Source organism: Phalacrocorax carbo, chromosome 4 (assembly GCF_963921805.1).
Source record: "Phalacrocorax carbo chromosome 4, bPhaCar2.1, whole genome shotgun sequence".
In the NCBI taxonomy this organism is placed as follows: domain Eukaryota; kingdom Metazoa; phylum Chordata; class Aves; order Suliformes; family Phalacrocoracidae; genus Phalacrocorax; species Phalacrocorax carbo.
In genome coordinates, this window is record NC_087516.1 from 45,036,564 (window position 1) to 45,050,175 (window position 13,612).

The window sequence follows — 13,612 nt, forward strand, 5'->3', positions numbered from 1 at the left end:
AGCACTCCTGGGGTACCTGAGCGCTTTCCTCTCCTGAGGTAACTCAGTGCTTCTATCTGACAGCCCAGCACTTTCTGCCCAAATACCTCCTCCATCCCCCCTGAGAAATCTCAGATAAAGGGGTACTGCGGACTTACTGAATTTTGATTACTAGAATATTAAGTTCTCTCTGTGGCCCTGCAAAATGAGAACCTGCTGATGGACCTCAGCATGGCCTGCACTGCTGTACCTCAGAGGCATGTATATCAAATACAGTCAAGATGCCCATAATGGCCAGTAAGACAAAGTAACTCTAAAGACTTGTCTGGATCCTCTGTAAATGCAGCCCTATCAGACTGTTGTTCCAAATTGCCAGCTCAACTATGGAGCAGTCATGGCTGATCTGAAGTAGATCATACCTAGAGAATTGTCACAAATTCTGAGAAGCACTGGAAGACAATGTTCTATCAGAGAAACTTTATCCATAAATTACCCTTCAAAAAAATAAGCTTGTAGATAAAAGCCCTTCTATTATGAAACAGCAAATCTCCGAAAGAGAAAAAAACCCAAACTTATGGGGTTGAGTAGGTGCCTTTGATGCATAATATCAACAGTTATGATGGCAGAATTCAAGAAGCCTGTTTACAGAGATCAAGATGCCATTACATTCTTTGAGGGTTCAGGATGTAAAATATTAGAAGTAGGTATTAATGTTCCTGATAGAATCCATTTTCTGTGACATAGTGACAAGAGGAATATTGAACTTACACAGACAGAAACAAAATAGGTAAGTTTTCTCACTGTAACACACAAAAAAACCCTCCTACAGGTATAAGCGATCCTAACATTTTACTCACCTGTTTGTGTGGAAATTCCTAGTATTTATGCTAAGCCTATGTATGAGCTTTCTGTTGAAAAATAAAGCAACCATTAGGACCACCGAATCTTTCCATGCCAGTGTAAAATACTTAGAAGGATTTGGATCTCCTGTCAATAACTGGACAGGAGATAACTGGATCTCCAGTCCAGAAGTGACTCCAAAGACAACTCCATCCCGGGCTACAAGCAGACTAGGAATTGCAACTGGTCACTGCCAAGCTTGTTTGCCTAGCTTCCTTGTAACTTGGCCTTTTATTTTCAGCAGAATGTTACTGAATATGTGACCGAAGCATACGTTTTGATTCATCAGACACTGAGGAGCATTATAGTCGTCAAGACTTCTCAGCCAGTTTTTGTATCTCTAAACAGAAATGTCCAGGAAACATGGTATTTGAAAAATCTGGAAAATATATCAATATATAAATACTGCCTTTCTTCAAAAGGAGATGAGCTGGTGCAAATTTATTTAGATTATACATTAACTAAATGGAGCTCAGAAACTGAAACACTTTATCTGTGAAAACATTTTAATTCAGAACAAGTAACTGTAATTGGTGAACTTGTCTTCTGAACATGCTTTAGATAGGACTGGACCATCTGGAATTATCAGCAATTTGATGAAATGCCAAATTTCCAGTTTTGAATTCACTGATATTACTGGAATCTATTAGATATATTCTTTATTTTGGATTCATTATTAACATCACAATGTACTTTTTGCAGAACAAAAATTAAAAGCTGCCTAACAAAACCACCTAGCTATTTCTATTTTTTGGTATTCTTATTTTATAATTAAGAAGCGTCTAAGAATATGTAGCTGAGTGATCACTGCATTACCTACACAAACTCTTTTGCAACATGGTAAGTGTTTTGTTAATATTATTCCTGATCCTGGTAAGCTTCATGAAGGGCACCAGCTCCCAAAAACATGATTTATTACATACATAATACAAATATACAAATAAATACAAATCACAGAGTAGCTTTACTATATCGCATACCACAGACGACAAAGAAGGAATTGAGTGAAGATTACATGCATGTGGCAAAAAGTAATAAAGAGCATGTTTTTTATTTGTTTTAGTCATTGTCCTCAAGCATCTTTGTATTTGACTTTATTTGTGTACAAGTTACTAAGACTAAGTGCAACAGAAATAGATTTTTAAAAGATAAAAAAGAGATAAGCACTCAAATAATGCAGTTGCCAAATTCCTGCTTTACCTTCATACTTCAAATTTACTCAGTCTTCTGGGTAATTTTGGTTTTTTTTTTAAATTTGACATTACTATGGCTACATGAAACACTAAAAAATATTCTACTGCTTGATCATTACCCCCCTAAATACTCTAATATTGCTCTCCACTGCCCTTGTATATTATCTTTTTCCCATAGAGTTTATTAGGTAGCTTACAGTTAGTTTGTCCACAAACTAGGGATTCATATGTCAATGTCACATACATCATAATGTCACAGTCTAACAACTAACACTTCTAGGTTACTTTCTGGTTCACAATCACTGCTTCTCTTTCAACTTTTACCAGTAGCCAGATTGCCCCTTGCTACTATGGGCATTGTCTTGTTCTAGTGTTTGATGTTCTAGCATCATAAGTCCAGTGTTTTTCTCTATGAAAGTAATTGCCCTTTCACTATTTCATTTCTCTCAATCTTCTTAAATCAGTGTTTTCCCCAGCCTGTTTGTCACAGAGGCTGACTTGTGCCTTGTCAGTAATTCCTCTTATTCCCAGCCAGTCCAGCCAGTTCTCTCTGGCACTACAGTAGCCGATTCCCTGATGACAGTGTGACCTCTGATCTGCTATCATTTGTACTTATCATTTGTACTTACCATTTGTACTTTCCCACTCTTGTATCGAGCTCTTCAAAGTACAATGAGATTCCTACCGCAGTGCTAGAGAGAAAAGATATAAATATCAATACAACTATTAAGTTAAGGTACTTTGGTTTGAGTTCTAGAGAATGGAAAGATGAGAAATCAAATCAGAAGCATCAGTTGCCTAAATAAGACATAGGTTAAAGAAAAAAGTAAGTAAGTCTGAGGAAATGGCTCCACATATAAACTTCAAATCTGAAGATTCTCTTCTTTTTGATCTACAACTGAAACTCCTTCCTCTACTCTGAGACTGAACAAACAGGATGGTTACCTAAGAAGGCTAAAAAGCAGGGACACACAGCTGCCTTACCTTTGTGTATGTCCATGTATCCGTCTTGTGTATATGCGATTTCAGCTTTTTGGGAATAAGGAGATAAATAATTTACAATAAACAGGCATTCCCAGATGAATAGAAAACAAATTAGCATCTCTCGATTGTATTTGCTTTGCATATATTGAGTTACCAGACTGAGAAAATCCAGTTAAGGAAATCATATGCCCTCTCTTACTTTTACCAGAGAGGGCCATGATTGTTTAAAGTTCTGGAGTGTCACTTTCTGGCCACAAGGTGAAGGATGCCTTTCTCACTGATGGAATTAAGCTGTACTTATTAAGGAGTTAATCACAGGGTGTGAAATCAGATGCCTCTCTAATGTTTTACTATGATCTTGTTTCTCTACACCAAAGCTTTGGTTTCTGCTTTTGGAGCACCTTCTTCCTCACTTCTTTCTCTTCTTGCCCCCAGAGAAAACAGGACAAAGCAAAGTGGTCTAGTTTCTAGCACCCAGCAAAGTATGATCCTGGATAGGGGCAGTACACATTGGTTTGCAATGTACACATTGCTTCCAAGGGGAAGGGACCGAACTTCTAGTGAAGTGATGCTTCCTTTTCCACACTGCCTCAGAATCATGTTTCTGGTGGAAATGGAGGGTTTCATTCATAAAATAAGGCAATTAAAAAAGGTAATATTTATACCCATAAGGAAGACAAGGCTCTAGGATATCTACATTCACAATAACAGCTTGATAGAAAACAGAATCAAGAAAAAAGAGATGGCCTGAAAGTATGAAACCTCTCAGCTGTAGACTTATTGCATACAGATGGTAAATGAAGATAAATCTGTTCAACTGTAACTTTTGCTAGCATATGACCTTTTTTCTTAGCTTAATCAATAAAGCAACCAATACTTCTCCTGTTTTCTCTGAATCCATCTTGAAGAGTAAAAACAATTTGTATATTGCATATCTTCAAAATTCAGAAGGCAAACTTCAGATACTGACTGACAAATGGGATTATGAGTTATTTTAATTAATCTAAGCAATAAGAGAAATAAGATTATTAAGGGATATACGACATCTCCTGAAATAAGCCAAAATCTGACCTGAATATACTGGATGCTGTGCCTCATAGCATGCTCTTTTTTTTTTTTTTTTTTTGGTGAGAGGCTCCTCCTAACTATCATCATGAAAACACAACATGGAATGCAGACACTACATTCCTGTTTTCAGTAAAAATGCTTTGTACTTTAGAGTGCCATATTGTGATAGAAATGAACCTTCTGAGTAGGAATAGTAAACCATTTCTGAAACAGGTTAGTTTATTTTTATTGTTGGCTAAGATGCCTGTATGTGTCTCAGGAAAATTCTGCACAGAAATAAGAGTAAAGACACCTTGCCGCACATGTATTATGTCTGTGTCTTAGGCAATGTCCGACCAAATGTGTATATATTAATTAGTTGACTGGTAAGTATCTGAGTGTGTACATTAACTCAGAGCATCCTTTTTGTATATGACTTAGTATATATAAGCAGCTCAGGCAGAGAGTTCCTGTGCAGTAGCCGTTGCTTCAGGGGTTCTGGATGTGAGTACGCCTCAGGGGAATCAGGCACTCAGGAACTGCTGGTCTGAGAAAACACAAAAACATCTGTTGGTTTAGGCCAAAGGCTCATCCAGCTGAATATTCTGTCTGCAGCAATAGGTGATGGTGCTTCTCTAAAGGAAAAAGATCATTAACAAAGCCAGTGTAGGTGCTCCTAGCCTGCAGCAACCTGTGGCTCAGGAACTTCCTGAGACAGTGACGTTATTTTTACAATTAATAAAAACTTCTTGTATCCAAAGCAGTCTGTGGAAAGGAGTTCCATAGTTCAATTACATGTGTTGTGTGAAGGGCCATCTTTCTCTTTTTTCATTTTGACCTGCCTCGTGAAGGTTTTAATGTTTTAATATAATCATTTTAATGCCTCTTGTTATTGTCAAGTGTTGTTTCTTATTCATATCTCTCATAAATCTCTCTGACAGTACATCTGGGTTGTCTTTCTGCAGACTGAAGAAGGCTGTCTATTTAGGACAGATTCTTCCCCACACTTGTTCCAGTTCTGCTATACCCATTCTGACATGAGGGATTGCATATGGTATTCAAGATACAGAAGCACAGTCAATTTCTTCTGCAGTGTAATATTTTTTCTGGTTTGTTCTTTGTTTATTTTTTTTCCTTTTTCTTTCTCTTTGTGACTTTGCCCTTCTCTTTTCTTTTTCCTTCTTCGGATTCTTACCGAGTGATCAGCTAATGTTTTCGTAGACCTATTTGTTATAATCCTAAGGTGCCTTTCAGGATTTGTAGTAAACAGGTCAGAATCTATTATTGTATCTGTAAAGGTAGGGCTGTTTTGTCCCATGTGTATGACTTTACGAATTTTGATTCCAAAATTTTCCTGCCTTTTTATTACCCAGCCACTCAGTCTCTCAGCATTCTTCTGAAATTCTTCAGTCACCCATATCTTTCCTACCCTTGTTAGTGTAACAGCCAGCAAATTTTGCCACCTCATTGTTTTTGTGACAACAGGTAAATCAAAGTTTTCATATACTCCATCTTCTGGCTCAGAAGTGTCACAGGAAGGTGAAGCAGTTCAGCGCTTTCACATGTTCAAAATTCACTTTCAAAAATGAATCAGCAAATGGACCAGAGATCAGAATTCAGAAGCTCTCACAGAGTTTCAAGATACATGGTTCAGGACTGAAATAATAACAGCAACAGCAACAGCAATAATAATAATAATAATAATAATAATTATTATTATTATTATTATTACAATAATAATAATGTGGATTCCTTTTTACTGGCTTAAATAAGGGGAGACTGGATATTGGCACTGTTGATCCCATTTGCACTGTACCTCTCCCTTTGCTTGGTCAAAACTGAGGTAATTTTTGTAACAAATGGCCACTTAGTGCTATAGAGAGAAAGGTTTTGATCTGGTCTGCTTTACTGTCTTTCTGAGGCACTGTAGTAGCATTGCTTTTCATCTTATTGTACAGTTCATCAAACAAAATGAAGTATTTTCCATTTTGTGATGTGGAGAGTGGATGTTTTTCTAGTCCTTCTGGACCACATGATTGTCTGAGATTGCAGGAGACTGGATTTGATCAGCGACATCCCTTCTGCATCTCTGTTCCTTGGTTCTCAAAGAGACTTGTACCTACAACAACAAATTACTACTAAAATAGAGATAGGATTAAGTCAAACAAACAAGAAAGAAAAGGAAAGGAACATGGCATGATAAGAGAACAGAGAGGCATATAAAACTCCTGGGACAGACAGAGGGGCAGGGTGAAACACAAGTTCCCTGGATGGGAAAAGGGAGGGAAAGCAGAAGCAAGGAATTTTAGGAAGTCCTGTGTAATATATATTCATTGTAGTATCTATTGCCACTTTCTTTAGATTGCTGTGGTATATTGGGTCCAACATGTGCATGTAATGCGAAATGTGCTTGCTTATTGCCTTTCTGATGGCTATTAATTCAGAATAATCACTAAGTAAGTGCTCTCAGCTGTGCTTGTTTCCATATGTGCCTTACTGGAGACATTATGAGAAGACGACTCATCTACAAGATTTTCAATTTTGTCTGAAGACACTAAGCTCACAGGCACCGTAATTTCTCTCAAGAATGAATTTCATATTTCATCAGGTGGGTTTCCAAAACGACTACTTTCTACAGACATTATGTTTTAATTGTGAGGTTTGCAATTCACTTGTAGCTCTCATGAAGGACAGTGTGATGCAGATCTTACCTACTGGTGAGGAATCAGGAACAAGATTTAAGCACTAAGGCAATGTGTTTTCAGTAGCCATTTTTGCTAGTCATAAAAACTTCTGTTTTCTGAGATTTTTTTTTTTTGTAAGGTTTTGGTGTTGTGCTTTTGGTTTTTTTTTAGGGGTACAGAGAATTACAATTGAGGCAAAGGTCAAATGTACATTGGTTCCTGTGGTTAAGTCTGAATGCAATGGAAAGATCATCATGTTCCAGCCAAACAGATGAGAAAAAACCAGTGTATTTTGTGGAAGGAAGTCCCTGAGTATGAAAAGAAATGTGAAGGCCAAACAAGTATGCATAAATTTCTTGAGGACATAAGGATTTCCCAAGAGCTATTCAACAATGAGTCTAAATATGCAACTTTCTCACCTGCTGGTCTCCTGAACCTTCTTGTTATCTTAGGTTAGACTGCTTTCTTTGGATACTTCAAAGAAGTGCCTCATTATGGTTTTCCATAAAAAACAGTTTTGATTTCAAAGGGACTTTTTAGAATTTTTCAAAGTCCTTTTGTTATGCTGTTTCTTAATGTTGGTCTTTTGGAAAAAAAACCCAAACAAACCCAGCTAGTTCTTCCTCATGACTGGGAGGAGGTAAAACTTTCAGTGCCAGGAGCTTGTATATTGTCCTTAAATCTGAAATACCTTAGCTCTTGAGTCTTGACATTTCACATTCTACAGCCCATTTATGCTGATGCCAGCATCTGTAGGACTACACAATGACCTGTGGGATCTGGGACTGATCTGGCTAAAAGCTAACCTGGGGGCAGGGTGATGGCGGCTTAATTTTCACTGTATTTCCCTGCCCTGACTTGCTCATGCCTGCACAAGCACTAGTGCTGGTACAAGGAACAGGACAGAAAAAGGGAACTGGAGGAAGGGCAAAACCATCTATTTTGCTGGCAGTGCCAGTTAATGCTGCACAGGAGTTATGAAAGTACAAGGTAAGAAATACAGTCTGAAATGTCAAGTGTGCAGAAATCTACAGCAAAACATCTCAATACAGGGAGAAAGATCTTTTAGATTCAATTATTACATAAGTGGATTAAAAACTACATCTCTAATTTCTTCACAGCTTTCACGCCTAAGCCTGTCGTATATTGACACTTTAATGAGTGCCTGTCTACCCAAAACATTATTGCAAGCACAGAAAGAATGCTAGGCTGTGCAGCCAAAATGAGGCAGATTGGTTGAAAGCATGTGTCAGGATGGAAAGAAAGGTCTTCCAGGTTATGGAGACAGTTGGTGAAGTGCTCTGATAGCCACAAAACTTCACACAAGTTTCTGGGAGACATGCCAGACCCACAAGAATTTATGTCAACCAGGTAAACAACCAGTTTACTAAAACTTGTTCTCTTTCTTATATTGAGGTCATTATAGAGAAGCCACACTCAATTTTACAGACAATATTACTCTCTTCAAATGTGACTCCCTACAAACTCCAATATGCTGATTTCAGCTACGCAGACATTTGAAATTTCTGAGTTATTTATACACACCAGAATAGATCACATTTATAGGTGTAGCTTGGACAGAGTTGGTTTGGCAACTGACCAAATTATGCTTATATAGGTACAATTTAAAATTTTGGACTGAAATAACTAGAAAAAGAATGTAATAGTCTCTAATAAGAGAGTTGATAAATGAATTGTACAAACCCTTAGTATAACTGGAGGTGAACCAGTCTGTCCATCAGCAAAGGGATTTGGATTGCTATTGATGAAATTGGTTGTGGGAAGCTCAATCATCAGAAAATTACTAGCTATTTTTTGAAGAATAAAGTAAAAGAAGAATATGGGACTATGAGATAAAGTTGTGTATTTTTCCATTTTTTAAAATATATTTTGAGGAAAAAAATCTTTTAAACTCAGAGGTCACATTGTTTCTTTTCATCTAGTTATAAACTGCCCAACCTTTATACAAAGAACAAACTAAGGAATTTGTGTCATTTAACTCTGCGCAATAGTTTGGAGCTTTGTAATGAGTAAAACATTCTGTACTCTAGCTATTTCAGTCTTGTTTCAGAACAAGATATGTCAGCTGTGCAAGCTACAGTATTGATTCATCTGGGTGGAATGAAATATGACTAGCAATAGTGACACAGAAAAGTCCGTTGATTTGATTTCATCTCTCTCCCATTGCTCCCAACCATGAATACCTTAACCTCCAATAGTTCAGTTAATGAGTGAAAAAAAAAAAGACTCTGAGATAGGAGCAGTAGTTTCAAAATTGTTGCAAATTTAAGCCCATAGTTTCCCCTTAAAACTGGACTAAATACAAGGAACAAAATGAATGTATAATGATATTGGGGAACCACAGTAATCACCACCAGACAAAATAAATATCCTGCCTACTGTACGAGCATCCAAGCATCCTGGGGCAAAGCCTCACTACAAATTGGCATACAGGCACATTAACATGGATGAGTCACCAGGCATTGTCTAATACAAGAGAAGTGCTGATAATTGTCATTTTTTCCTGACCTTGTTTAGTAAGGGATGCAATAAGTCAGTCTCTTTCTATTCTATTTCTATTCAACGGGTGGCGTTGACACGCAGCTTAAGGCTACTTCAAATAACAGCAAAAAATTGGTTTTCTGAAGGGATTTTTTGAGCCTGCAAATGGAACCAACTAGTCAAAGAAAGTTTTAAAGTGATTTGTTCAATTCCCTATAGTAATTATTCTCAGATGTTAGAGTGACAATTCAGATGTCAGGATTCTAACATTGCTGGTCATTTTAGAAGATGCATTCAGCTCATGTACCTATCTATTTTTGTAGGGCAAAATGAAAGCAATTTGGAGGGCTGTAACAGAAATTTTCTTTCCTTCATCAATTTAAAAAGTGAAGAATTGTGAGGAGTGATGTGAAGTGCCAGCCTTTTGCTCTGGGTCACTTGGAGCACGTCTACACTAGAAACTTGAAGCATGGCAAAGGCACATAGGGATGTGATTTTTTGATATCACTATGCCGGCAAAAAGGCCTACTGCAATTGCAGTGTTATGTGTTTAAAATGCTTTTTCCAGTACCGTTATTCCTGTCCTCATCAAATCCACACATTCTCTCTCTCTATTTACAGGAGAAGGGGTGGTGCAGACCTGAGCTGAAGAGCTGACCAGCTGTACGAGTGTACCCATATGGTATAAAGGAGCAGTAACTGCTGTTCTGACCAGTGCTAATGAAGAGGCTAAATCAACACTGATGGAACGCCCATCACCTCTTGGCCCAAAACAGGGAAGAGGGTCATCAGGAGGAGAAATGATCTGCTGAAGGCTTTCTGTGACACCACCGCAGGATATTAGATAATAAGAAAAGAAGCATTTTTGTTAATCCATTCATTACTATACCTCTGAATGCGTAACAGATTTCCCAGAAGTTTCATCACCTCATGGTACCTGGAGACCACATTTAGAGCCAAGAGCAGCAACTTGTCACTATGAATTTTCTGCAGCTTCAGTTAGTAATGCTACAGTTGGGTGAAAGCTAAATTGCATGGTAATAAGCAAGGGAAGAGGATATGGCAATTGAAACCATCAGGACACCGTAGCAACTCACTTTCAGATTCTATTTTTATACACCTCTAAAACAATATTCCCAGGGTGTTCTTTTTCTTGCTTATTATTTTATGTTAAAAATAATTCTGCACTGGCACAAGAATGCCAAGGGAGATCTAAGTAGCTGATTACGCTGATGAAACACTGAGATCGGTTATACACAAAATACTGTCAAATTACCTAAATAAACCAACCTGAAGCTTAAGAAAAACTGTTTTCAGAAGTATACTTTTCCAATTTATTGTGTTCCTTCTATCAGCTAAAGTGCAGTGTTCTTATACTACCTATAATGTCTGACATCGCTGTGTATAGTCACTAGAATATGAAAGCATAAATTGTATAAATTATAAATGTTGCAATAGTATTTGTTATCTTATCTCTAATATATTAGGAAACATGACTCCCTTTCTTATTCCTCTAAAGACATAAAAAGCAGCATACTGAAATCTCCAAGCGATTTTCCACCTCCAAGTTCAGGAGAGATATCGAGATGAAACTATGTTTTTGCAACAGATTCCTCTACTTCATCCAAAGAAATTCAATAAAACATTGTAATAATAGTTTGAATGGTGTAATTTTAGCTTTAAAAGTGTGATGGGAAAAATTACACACACCTGTCTTAGCAGGGCGAATAGCAAAAATAAAAGTAGAAACCAACACCTCCAGAAAGCTTCAGGCAGAAACCAGCCTACAGCCACTGCTAGCCCTGCCGTGACCAATGGCGTCGGATTCCATTCCCAGCAGTGGCATTTCTGATCTACTCCGGCCTGCAAAACAAGAGTTAGAAATACTGTGATCCAAGTGTCCATCTGTGAAATGACTCTTTTCCTAGAACATCTTCACACTCGTGCTGCTACTTTGCAGATTACTTAGAAATGCCCTGGCTGGCTGCAGGTAGGTGATGTTTACTATGCATCACGCCTTTCACTATCCTCATTCTAAGAGAAATGCTAGCTTGCATGTTAAAGGCTAAGCTGCAGCATTCAGATGAAATGAAGTATCTTCTCATTTGAAAGATGCTGCCAGTTCTGCACAAACACAGAGGAAGCTGTCAAAACACAATCTAGGCGCCAGAGTACAGCTACCAAACACTTACTAAAATCCGTTAAGAAGCAGGAAAGATGTGATTCATGAGACAGCTGAAGAATTTTACCTACATAAGTGCAAGGTAGTGACTTGAATATGTTTTTGCATTTATAAGAGGTTTATATTTAGCAAATAAAATTACTTTTCATATCCTCATCACTCATATAATTAATTCCTACGTTATGACATCAGTTATTTTACCTCTTGTTCGGAAAGGATTTGGCTGATATAAGGGCTTTGTCTGCTCGGGGAAATGATTCCCTCCCAGTCATGCTGATCAACTTTCCCACACAAACTCACAGATCTTGTAGAATGGTCCATTGCAAGTACAGCTCAAGTCCCAGTTCTGAAAAACAGACAAATAAATTAAAACCCCCTCAAACTAATAACAAACTCTCCTTGCTTAGGTATAAAATGAAACCTGCTTTTGCAGGACCTGTTTCTGCAGGACTGGGTTTTAGTATGATTCTGCCTCCCCTTACTCTTCAGTTGGATATATGTCTCATTTCTGTCACTTCATTAGGGATGAAAACGTATTTGACAATGAGATTCAATATAAACCATTTTTATGATTGTTCAATATTTAATCTCCATGCAGTTGACATCTAACTGCTGTTGACATTTAATTGCATGGCTTTCTAAAGATGCCTTTTGTTAAAGAGCTCGCAGTACAGGGCAGCAATATTCAGACCACGCACCCCACGTACCCTCACGTCAGGATCCCAGTGTTGTCATTGGAGAGAAGATGATTCCTCACCCAGGTGTTCTGGGGAACTGCACAGTGAGAGAGTTTACTTCTGCTGCTTATACACAGAGCCTACACCGGCTCCTCACTTAAGACAGTGCAAAAAATATCAAATGCCTGTAATGTGCCTATTCAGCTTGACCCGTAAATAATTTTAGATAAATGTAAGAAAAAAAAAATACCGATGAATTACATTATGTACATATTTGTATATGTTTATTTTTTCTACTAAATACATTCTGCTGGTTACATCTGCTGTGCCATGTTGCAAATGAAGGGTGGAACTACCAGAGGAGGACATCTTCTGCCTGTCAGATGCTCCCCTCAGCCTGCGTGGGGTACCTGTGAAGCACTCTTGTAACAGTTTTTTCAACATAGCCTGGACATTCTGGAGAAGAATGAAGTGTTTTGGGTGCCCATTGAACTGTAGGCATGCAGTTCTCTCCAACCTGGATGGGAGGTTTATTACATGGAAGACGTATCATTTTCTCTGTTCTTGTCAGATATTCAAGTCCCAGACCTCTTTGACACTCTCAGCATTATCACATATAACTTTTTCACGTATTTATTTATGGGGTTCCTCCTCAGACCTACATTGCACACTGCTGCTCACCCTGCTGCCTGGGAGCAAAGACAGCCTCAGTGTGTCATTTGGAAGCCAGTCCAAAGGACAGGGCGCTGAAGCTCTGTGGTGGCCCAGAACACGTAGCGTCGGGGCAGGAGCACAGCTGCCAGGCTGCAGTTCAGGGTCTGTGGTCAAGGGGCTTGTTTGCAGGCTCACAGTCACGGCCACCTCCAGATGATGCTTGTCTTTGAAATGTCTTTGGGGTTTTGCCATAATTAAATTGTGTTCAACAGAAGATGCATATCTTGCCTCTGGAGTTATTGTCACGGGGAGGAGCTCTAAGTTCCCAAACACGTAGAAGCTGGGGTAGGGCCGGGGAAATTCCTCCGTTCTCTCCTCCAGGAGAGGACACTATGTGGGCCAGACCCCTGGGTGACCAGAGGAAAGACTAATGCAGCGACAGGCTTCTCCACAGAGTTGTGTCAGGCATTGGACACCCACCAAAAAACCCTCAAGCTCTGAAGCAGGGGGTATTTTTGGTGAACCTGAAATAGAAACAGACATTTATGTTGCAGTGAATGGTTTGGTGATCCTAAGGATGCGGTTAAGTTTTGTAGAGGTAGTATAGGTATTAGGGCAGGTATTACTGTAGGGTTGCTACAGGAGGGTTAGGCATGCTGTAGTAATTTAATACCATAGAGCTTTTCTTAATTTCAACTACATGAATCTTCTGTGTGTTGTCAGCATATTTATGAAATACCAAGACTAATCCATCCCAATGCAAGAGCAGCAATGACCTCTAGCTTTGTCTTTCAGGCAAGCCTCACAAAA